The sequence below is a fragment of the Rissa tridactyla genome, chromosome 17 (genome assembly GCF_028500815.1).
Source record: "Rissa tridactyla isolate bRisTri1 chromosome 17, bRisTri1.patW.cur.20221130, whole genome shotgun sequence".
Classification (NCBI taxonomy): Eukaryota; Metazoa; Chordata; class Aves; order Charadriiformes; family Laridae; genus Rissa; species Rissa tridactyla.
Window position 1 is genome coordinate 9,736,762 of NC_071482.1, and position 10,145 is coordinate 9,746,906.

Consider the following 10,145-nt stretch of genomic DNA (forward strand, 5'->3'; position numbering starts at 1 on the left):
GGAGCTTCGGGCTTTCCTGCTGCCTTCAGCATCAAAACCACCCTTTCCCACTTGGCGCCGCACCAGGCACAAAAATGGCCATATGGCTGGAGATGAGTCCGCCGCCCAAAGAGCCAGCAGGGAAAACTATGGCTTGTTCTAAAGCTCTTTGGGAACCGCTTGCGTAGCCCCACAGACCTGGGAGCTGCGGGCCTTCCTGCTGCCTTCAGCCTCGACACCACCCTTTCCCACTTGGCGCCGCGCCAGGCACAAAAATGGCCATACGGCTGGAGATGTGTGCCACGCCCAAAGAGCCAGCAGGGAAAACTATGCCTTGTTCTAAAGCTCTTTGGGAACCGCTTGCGTAGCCCCACAGACCTGGGGGATGCGGGCTTTCCTGCTGCCTTCAGCCTCAAAACCACCCTTTCCCTCTGGGCGCTGCGCCAAGCACAATAATGGCCATACGGCTGCATATGGTTCCCCCGCTCAAAGAGCCAGCAGGGAAAACTATGCCTTGTTCTAAAGCTCTTTGGGAACCGCTTGCATAGCCCCACAGACCTGGGGGCTGCAGGCTTTCCTGCTGCCTTCAGCCTCAAAAGGCATCCTTTCCCACTTGACGCCACGCCAGGCACAAAAATGGCCATATGGCTGGAGATGGGTCCCACGCCCAAAGAGCCAGCTGGGAAACTATGCCTTGTTCTAAAGGTCTTTGGGAACCGCTTGCGTAGCCCCACAGACCTGTGAGCTGCCGGCCTTCCTGCTGCCTTCAGCCTCGACACCACCCTTTCCCACTTGGTGCCGCGCCAGGCACAAAAATGGCCGTACGGCTGGAGATGGGTCCCCTGCCCAAGGAGCCAGCAGGGAAAATTATGCCTTGTTCTAAAGCTCTTTGGGAACCGCTTGCGTAGCCCCACAGACCTGAGGGCTGCAGGCTTTCTTGCTGCCTTCAGCCTCGACACCACCCTTTCCCACTTGGCGCCGCGCCAGGCACAAAAAAGGCCATACGGCTGGAGATGGGTCCCCCGCTCAAAGAGCCAGCAGGGAAAACTATGCCTTGTTCTAAAGCTCTTTGGGAACCGCTTGCATAGCCCCACAGACCTGGGGGCTGCAGGCTTTCCTGCTGCCTTCAGCCTCAAAAGGCATCCTTTCCCACTTGACGCCACGCCAGGCACAAAAATGGCCATATGGCTGGAGATGGGTCCCACGCCCAAAGAGCCAGCTGGGAAACTATGCCTTGTTCTAAAGGTCTTTGGGAACCGCTTGCGTAGCCCCACAGACCTGTGAGCTGCCGGCCTTCCTGCTGCCTTCAGCCTCGACACCACCCTTTCCCACTTGGCGCCGCGCCAGGCACAAAAATGGCCGTACGGCTGGAGATGGGTCCCCTGCCCAAGGAGCCAGCAGGGAAAATTATGCCTTGTTCTAAAGCTCTTTGGGAACCGCTTGCGTAGCCCCACAGACCTGAGGGCTGCAGGCTTTCTTGCTGCCTTCAGCCTCGACACCACCCTTTCCCACTTGGCGCCGCGCCAGGCACAAAAAAGGCCATACGGCTGGAGATGGGTCCCCCGCCCAAAGAGCCAGCAGGGAAAACTATGCCTTGTTCTAAAGCTCTTTGGGAACCGCTTGCGTAGCCCCACAGACCTGGGGGCTGCAGGCTTTCCTGCTGCCTTCAGCCTCGACACCACCCTTTCCCTCTGGGCGCCGCGCCAGGCAGAAAAAAGGCATATGGCTGGAGATGGTCACCCGCACAAAGAGCCAGCAGGGAAAACTATGCCTTGTTCTAAATCTCTTTGGGAACCGCTTGTGTAGCCCCACAGACCTGGGGGCTGCGGGCCTTCCTGCTGCCTTCAGCCTCAAAACCACCCTTTCCCACTTGGCGCCGCGCCAGGCACAAAAATGGCCATACGGCTGGAGATGGGTCCCCCGCCCAAAGAGCCAGCAGGGAAAACTATGCCTTGTTCTAAAGCTCTTTGGGAACCGCTTGCGTAGCCCCACAGACCTGGGGGCTGCAGGCTTTCCTGCTGCCTTCAGCCTCGACACCACCCTTTTCCACTTGGCACCGCGCCAGGCACAAAAATGGCCGTATGGCTGGAGATGGGTCCCCCGCCCAAAGAGCCAGCAGAGAAAACTACCCCTTGTTCTAAGACTATTTGGGAACCGCTTGCGTAGCCCCACAGACCTGGGAGCTGCGGGCTTTCCTGCTGCCTTCAGCCTCAAAAGGCACCCTTTCCCTCTGGGCGCCGCGCCAGGCACAAAAATGGCCATATGGCTGGAGATGGGTCCCACGCCCAAGGAGCCAGCAGGGAAAACTATGCCTTGTTCTAAAGCTCTTTGGGAACCGGTTGCATATCCCCACAGACCTGGGGGCTGCGGGCTTTCCTGCTGCCTTCAGCCGCAACACCACCCTTTCCCACTTGGCGCCGCGCCAGGCACAAAAATGGCCATACGGCTGGAGATGGGTCCCACGCCCAAAGAGCCAGCAGGGAAAACTCTGCCTTTTTCTAAAGCTCTTTGGTAACCGCTTGCGTCGCCCCACACACCTGGGGGCTGCGGGCCTTCCTGCTGCCTTCAGCCTCAAAACCACCCTTTGCCACTTGGAGCCGCGCCAGCCTCAAAAATGGCTATACGGCTGGAGATGGGTCCCCCGCCCAAAGAGCCATCAGGGAAAACTATGCCTTGTTCTAAAGCTCTTTGGGAACCGCTTGCGTAGCCCCACAGACCTGGGGGCTGCAGGCTTTCCTGCTACCTTCAGCCTCGACACCACCCTTTCCCACTTGGTGCCGCGCCAGGCTCAAAAATGGCTATACGGCTGGAGATGGGTCCCCTGCCCAAGGAGCCAGCAGGGAAAACTATGCCTTGTTCTAAAGCTCTTTGGGAACGGCTTGCGTAGCCCCACAGACCTGGGGGCTGCAGGCTTTGCTGCTGCCTTCAGCCTCGACACCACCCTTTCCCACTTGGCGCCACGCCAGGCACAAAAATGGCCATATGGCTGGAGATGCGTCCCCCGCACAATGAGCCAGCAGGGAAAACTATGCCTTGTTCTAAAGCTCTTTGGGAACCGCTTGCGTTGTCCCACAGACATTGGGGCTGAGGGCTTTCCTGCTGCCTTCAGCCTCAAAACCACCCTTTCCCTCTGGGCGCCGCGCCAGGCACAAAAACGGCCATACGGCTGGACCTGGGTCCCCCGCCCAAAGAGCCAGCAGGGAAAACTATGCCTTGTTCTAAAGCTCTTTGGGAACCGCTTGCGTAGCCCCACAGACCTGGGGGCTGCGGGCTTTCCTGCTGCCTTCAGCCTCATCCCACCCTTTCCCACTTGGCGCCGCTCTAGGCACAAAAATGGCCATATGTCTGGAGATGGGTCCCCCGCCCAAGGAGCCAGCAGGGAAAACTTTGTCTACAGTCAGTCAAGGTCGACGTATTCAACACTGATAAGAAAGATCACATGTGTTCTTTTGGTGAGGGATATAAAGTGGAAATCCTTCTCGCGGAGTGATCAAGCGATTTAAACTTTTCATCATAATCCAAAGTCTAACATGCAAAACAATTGTCTAAGCAAAGCACAATACAGTGAGTATTAGTAAAACAACAACAGCGTGAAGCATCTTGTTATAATGTCCTTTAACTGTCGGTGACCATCCAAAAAGAGTATCTCCCCATCTATGTCCTCCGCCTCTCTTCACTCTTTCCAACGCTTGGTGTATTTCTTCAACCTGATGATGGACGGTAATCAAAGTTGTCTGTCTATTTTCTTGAGCCTCTTTCAAGAGTCGCTTCAATTCATTGTGTTTATCAGCTTCTTCACCAGGGAGAGATTCATTCCGATAGGGGTAGGCAACAATCTCGAATCAACGTATAATTAGGTTGTAGCAATTGAAAAGACGTAACAGGAGCTTAATACTTGAAGTCGCATCCCATAACTTTGTGTTAGTAAAGTTCAAACACAAAGATTTGAGTGATTACTATGTCATCTCTGAATACAAGACTACAGGGAGACCTCATGCTAACGCACCCTTTCCCAATCTAGACAAGCACAGTCTCTGGGGTTTCATCGGGATGTGTCTCAAAGTGACAAACATTCTGGTTGGTGTCAAGACAAAGGTCTTGTGCTTTGAGAGTATTACTCTCACAAATGAATCCTTGTTGGTCTCGTGAAACGCATGCGTCAACATCAGCAGTTTGCCATTTAGTCTCATTTTGTCGTGCCCAACCTCTGTGCTGTGTTGGATAGAGTAGAGCTCCTTGGTGATTCAACCCCAGTGCGATGATTGGGTATATGGTGGATACTGAGGCATTGCGTATCGTTAAGACAAAAGCTGTGGCTTTGCTCTCAGTGGGATCGTAGGTGAAATTAACCAGCTACCACCTGGACTGAAATTTTTTCTCAAATTCAATTGCGTTATCCCATATTACTTTTCGAATTTCAGTGGGCAAGGTGCCTTCTTCACCTTCCCTTATGATTGCGGCTGTCATAGATTGCATCCACAATTGGGCTTGGATACAACTAAGAGCCAAGGAAACATTGGTTTGGGTTGTACCAAGTGCATCTGTGATCAGCTGATGGTCTTTTTCACCCGTTTCTTCCCATTGAGGCAATATATTCGATAAAAGCCGTTGGTGGTTTCCCAATGCTAATAGAGAGGACCGTAGGGGATGTCTTAATTTGTCCAGATCAGTAGTGGTTGTGACTAGTTTGTTGGCAAGTATCTCAGCATCTATACTATTCAAAACTCCCAGGCCTGTTCCTAAGATACCAGTCGCATCCCTCTTCCGTCCGTGTGAAGTGGCAAGAGTTCGTTTGCGTAACCATGCTGACCATTCTGCATAAGATGTACTCAGGAATGGTAAGCAGGTGGGTTTGATCGCAGAGATTTTAATCTGCATTGACAATTCTACTCGTTTGAGGGACTATGTGGGATTAAACAGTACCTGTTGTTGACCTGTGTGTGTTTAATAACGTAAGGGCCAATGTTGAAAATGTAAGGAGTTAGTCTAATGGAGGGCTTAGAAAAGAGAGAGGTGGTTTTTTTCTCTTAGAAGAGAGAGCCTTTGAGAGTTTGTGGGGTGTAGGTTCTGGATTCATTTCAGCAAGTTCAGGTGTATTTGAGTCAATCATAAATGCAAATAACAATTCTGTGCCCTTGTAGCCCCAAATACAGTACACTACTGTAGGTTTGATGAAAGTGAAATTGTGCCAGCAATCTGAATTTGGCTCCATAATTTTGTAACAATCAGTGTTGTATTTGTCCGCTTTGGTAGAGTCTACATAGATGGTTTTAATTCCAGTTGGCCTGTGGTGATTAGACCCGTTGATAAATCGGCAACCAATGTGTGTTCTTGTGGAATAATTACTAAATTGGCCAAGAATACAAAAATACAGCATTGTTCACACATTAAGGAAAGTCATAAAATCAAGAGGCTTCTGAGGTAGAATACAGCCGCAGCTGGCACACGAAGAATGCAACAGCTGTGATTCCCTGTACAAGGTTGTTTGCGAAACTACACGAGGGATGGAACGGAACGCGCTTCTTCCGTGGCCTTCCCTTGTGACGAATAGCAGATATGGGGACGAGATGGTACTACGGAACTGATAAGCGGCCTACACGCTACCCGAGCCAACATTTCGTCAAATGTTGATGAAATGCTGTCCTTTTGTGTGAACTTTGCTCACCACAATGTACCAAAACACGCCTCCATCCCGGAGGCTATCCGCCCCCGAGGTGTGAACACTCCTCCTTGAGTACATTAATCATAATAAAAGTACATATGACTAAAGTCACTCAAACTCCACTTTGAAGTTAAAAAAATAATATAAAAATAGCCCAAGAGAGAGGGGATGTCTGGGAAGACACCATCGCGAAGAATCCCACCGCTGTTTTCTGGGATCAGTCGACGGGCTGAGCCTTTCTTCCCCCCCATAAGGATGCCTTTGGGTAAGACTTTGATTACACCGAGTGCTTTCTCGGGGACTCTAGAAATTTCTCTAGAGAATCTCTACCCTACATTTATAGCCAGGCTGTATCGTTTATAATTTTGTCGCGCGTTTGTATATTTAACAATGTCTTTATTTGCACGTGCTTTGCAGACAGTGTATTTATCACCGGCAATCCTAAAGAACCTGTATATCTGTTGTTTAAATAAACTGCACTGTTTCAGTAGCTAGTCGTTTCGCTTTCTCACTGAACGCGACCAAAACTTGAGAGAGGCCGTGCTGGTTCAGGAGCACGACTAGACTGAAGGTGCAGCCCACTATTAGTGTCTCCAAATCGTAATAGTTTAACACATAGTAAACGCGATTGGGCTGATAGTGCTGAATTGGGCATCACTCAGAATTGAAACCCAGCCGCACCTGGCCTCCCACCTCGGTGAGGAGTGTTAGAACGCAAGGGGGTTTATCTTCTGCCAAAACCGCTTGGCCCCGTTTCACGCAACAGAATTTGGCATAGTCGGCAGGATTGCCATGGATAAACTGCTGCAAAAATATGATTGTGCCCCTTCCCAGGCTGGGAAGGAGTGGGCCCAAAAATTTTGGAAGGATGAAGAGAAAGTGGTGGAACGTATTGAAGAGCGTCGGGTTTCACAGAAGCTCAGAGCGGGGAAAGGCAAGGGTGTGATTTGTGCTGTGTTAGGCGCCTGTTTATCTTGTGCACAACAAGAAGCTAGAGAAACCCCTGCTCCTAATCTGATTTCAGCTGTAGAATATGCAACCCTGAAATCGGAGAATGAGGTGCTGAAGTCATCATTAGCCTTGCAAAAGGAGACAGGAGAAAGATTAAGAACTCCAGTCGATAAGCTTGTGAGTGAGAATGAATGTTTAGGAAACCGGAATGCTCAACTTGGGAGTGAAAAATCGCCAACTTAAAATGTTATTGAAAGGGTGACCGGGCTCTTAGATAAAATGCAGCCCTCGACCCAGGTCCAACAGATTCGTAAGTTACTGTGTTATCCAAATTCCGGAACCCAGACCGGAGATTTTTTTGTCTAATAGTGAGGATGACGAAGAAGATGAGGAGGAAAGGACTTTGACTTTGAAATCCCAAGTTTTTCCTTTCCGTCCTCTGGTTAAAACTGAAACTGCAGTTGATGATGGTGATGAAATTCACACCACTGTGCGTACCGTTCCATGGACACCAACCAAGTTAACAAAAATAAGGGAGAAATATTCGAGGCGACCAGAAGAGTCAGCTGTTGAGTACGTGTGGCGAGTTTCTTCTGAAGGGGGGCACAGAATTATGCTGAGTGAGGAAGAAGCAGGAGACTCTTGGGGACCAGGAGTGTTTTTAACCACTATGCCTGGGGATCATAATTATTCCCTAACCGCTCGAGCAGCCTATTGGGCAAGGGGTATGGATCCGCGAGAGAGGGGGGAGCCGTTAGAGATTAGAGCTACAGGCTACTCTGATCTGTTTGCGGCTGTACGGAAAGCAGCGTGTCTGCAAGCCATGTATGACAGAGAGGAATTTCGGAAATCCCCAATGTCAGCTGCTATCGACCCGGATCGATTAGCCCCTCTCATCCGTGGTCTTCCCGATTGCCTGAAACCGTTCCTTGTTCGCACTCAAGATCGTATATGGGGTGCTCGGGGTGCTCATGGGCGGGGCCGTCGTCACTACATGCCCACCTGGAATGTACAGGAAATAGATCAATATGGGTGCCGAATGGGCTGGGCCAGCCAAACTAGTGAGAAATCCTCCGAACACCCGCGAAAGGTTCGCCAAGTCCAAACTCACACTCAAAACCCTAAATCAGAGGGAAGGTTTAAGCCTGATAAGGACCGGAATGACTTGTGGCGTAAAGCCCTACAATTAGGGGTGCCCCGACAATTCTTGCACGGTGACCCTACGGGAGATCTCCGTACGCTAGTCCAATCTCTAACTAGAAAGACTAATGCGGCTGGGGAGAAAAGTCTAACCAGAGAATCCCCAAGCCGTGAGAAAATTGTGCCTTCTGCACCGGAACGTAACTTGATTGATTTGACAGAGTCCCAGCCAAAACACTCCTATCCCCGGGGAGGGCAGTGAGCCACCCTGTCCGGCAGGTACTAGCAATCCAATGGCGCTCTCATAAAGACTCCGAACCCGTTATTGTCATTCCTGTTGGACCCCCCGGAAGATATTGGTAAATTTTATTATTGATACCGGAGCCCAAATGTCTGCAATCACTAACGAAACGGCACAACTTCTAGGTATAAATCCCACCCGACGCAGAGTCAACTTCACAGGAATTGATGGTGTGGTAAAAACATGCCCCACTGCAAAAATTAACCTCTGGTTGCCGGGAGAGCAGCGAATGACTAGGGCAGAAGCGTTAGTGGGTGCCTCACGTACTAACCTCCTAGGATTTGACGTACTGCGTGGGCGAATGTGGAAACTCCCAGATGGAGATGGAACTGTGTGGAGTTTTGCAGGACGCAAAAAAGGATTAGACACAGTTAAATTGGGGCTATTAGAAACATCTATACTTTTGCCTCCTTCTAAAATTACCAACGTCTGACAGTACCCACTGCCTGCAGCTGCACTTGCAGGAGCAGACGGGGTGGTATCAGATTTAGAAAAAAGAAACATCATTAAGAGGACTCACTCGCCTTATAATTCACCGGTGTGGCCAGTAAAGAAACCAAAAAGGCAATGGCGTTTCACAGTAGATTACGGAAAATTAAACGCCAACACTGCACCCCTGACCGCTGCGGTTCCGACTATCGCGGAAATTGTGACAATGATAAAAGGAGCTGCCCATGCTTGGGTGGCTGCCTTAGATGTTAAAGACATATTTTTTTTTTTATGATTCTCCTCCTTGAGCAGGACAAGGCGTAGTTTGCATTCACATGGAAAGGAGTCCAATATACCTTTAACCGCTTTCCGCAAGGATACAAACATTCCCCCACTATTGCCCATAATGCTTTAGCTAAAGTGCTATCAGAGATTCCTGTTTCACAGGGATGTACGGTATACCAATATATTGACGACATCTTAATAGGGGGAGAGAGCCAAGAAAGTGTACAAGACATGATGCAAAACATCCGAAAAACATTATCAGATTTGGGATTGGAAATTCCCGACTCAAAGTGTCAGGGACCCGCACAGGAAGTTAAATTCCTGGGGGTCTGGTGGATTAAGGGAGCTGCTTCCGTCCCTCAGGATACCCTGAAAAAATAGAACATGGACAGAATCCTTCCAGCACGAAGGAGTTACAGCAAGTCCTAGGAACTTTAAGTTATTGGCGTAAACACATCCCTGGCTTTTCCATCATTGCTCGCTCCCTTTATTGTTTGCTCAAAAAAGGTAAATCCTGGGAGTGGACTGAACAACATACTAATGCACTAGAATTGCTAATAAAAGAGCTAAGGTTATTCCAACAACTTGGCCCCATACATCCAACTGACCCTGTCCATGTAGAATGGGGGTTCAGTGAACATGGTTCCCGTTGTAATTTATGGCAAAAGGGACCAGCAGGACCGGAGAGACCATTAGAATTTAGCTCTCACGCCTTTAATGATACTGAGAGCAGCTATTCAGACCTGGAGAAGGGTTTACTGTCCCTGGTGCGAGCATTGCAACGAGCAGAGCAGATAAGGAGAGAACAGAGCGCGATTGTTCGAGGCCCTTTTCGACTCCTAGATGTGGTCCGTAAAGGGACAGCACCGCCAGCCGGCATTGCCCAGAAACCCACAGTTCGAAAGTGGTATGCTTATTTAGAAGGCATTAATGATATCATGCCAATCTCTGAAGGTAGTATCAAAGTATCCATGCTCCAGAAGGATATAGATGGTGCCCTATTGTTCCAATCCCCACCAAACAGACCATCTCCAATCCAAGAAGCACCTCCTCTGAAAGAAGGCAGTGATCTTACAGGAGTGTGGTTTACTGGTGCGTCATCTCACCGTGAGAACAGCAAGTGGAAATACAAGGCCGTAGCACTGGAAGTAGCAACGGGGGAAAGAGCAATTGAAACAGGAGAAGGTAGGGCACAAGTAGGGGAATTCAGAGCCGTCCTACTAGCTGCACAACATGGGGCTACTTACAGTTACACTGACTCATATGCTGTTTTCAAAGGAGCCACTGAATGGCTAGGACACTGGGCAGCCTACGATTGGCAGGTGAATAGAGTCCCAATCTGGGAGACAGATAGCTGGAAGCAACCGTTGGAAATAGGAGGACAGAGAACATTGCACA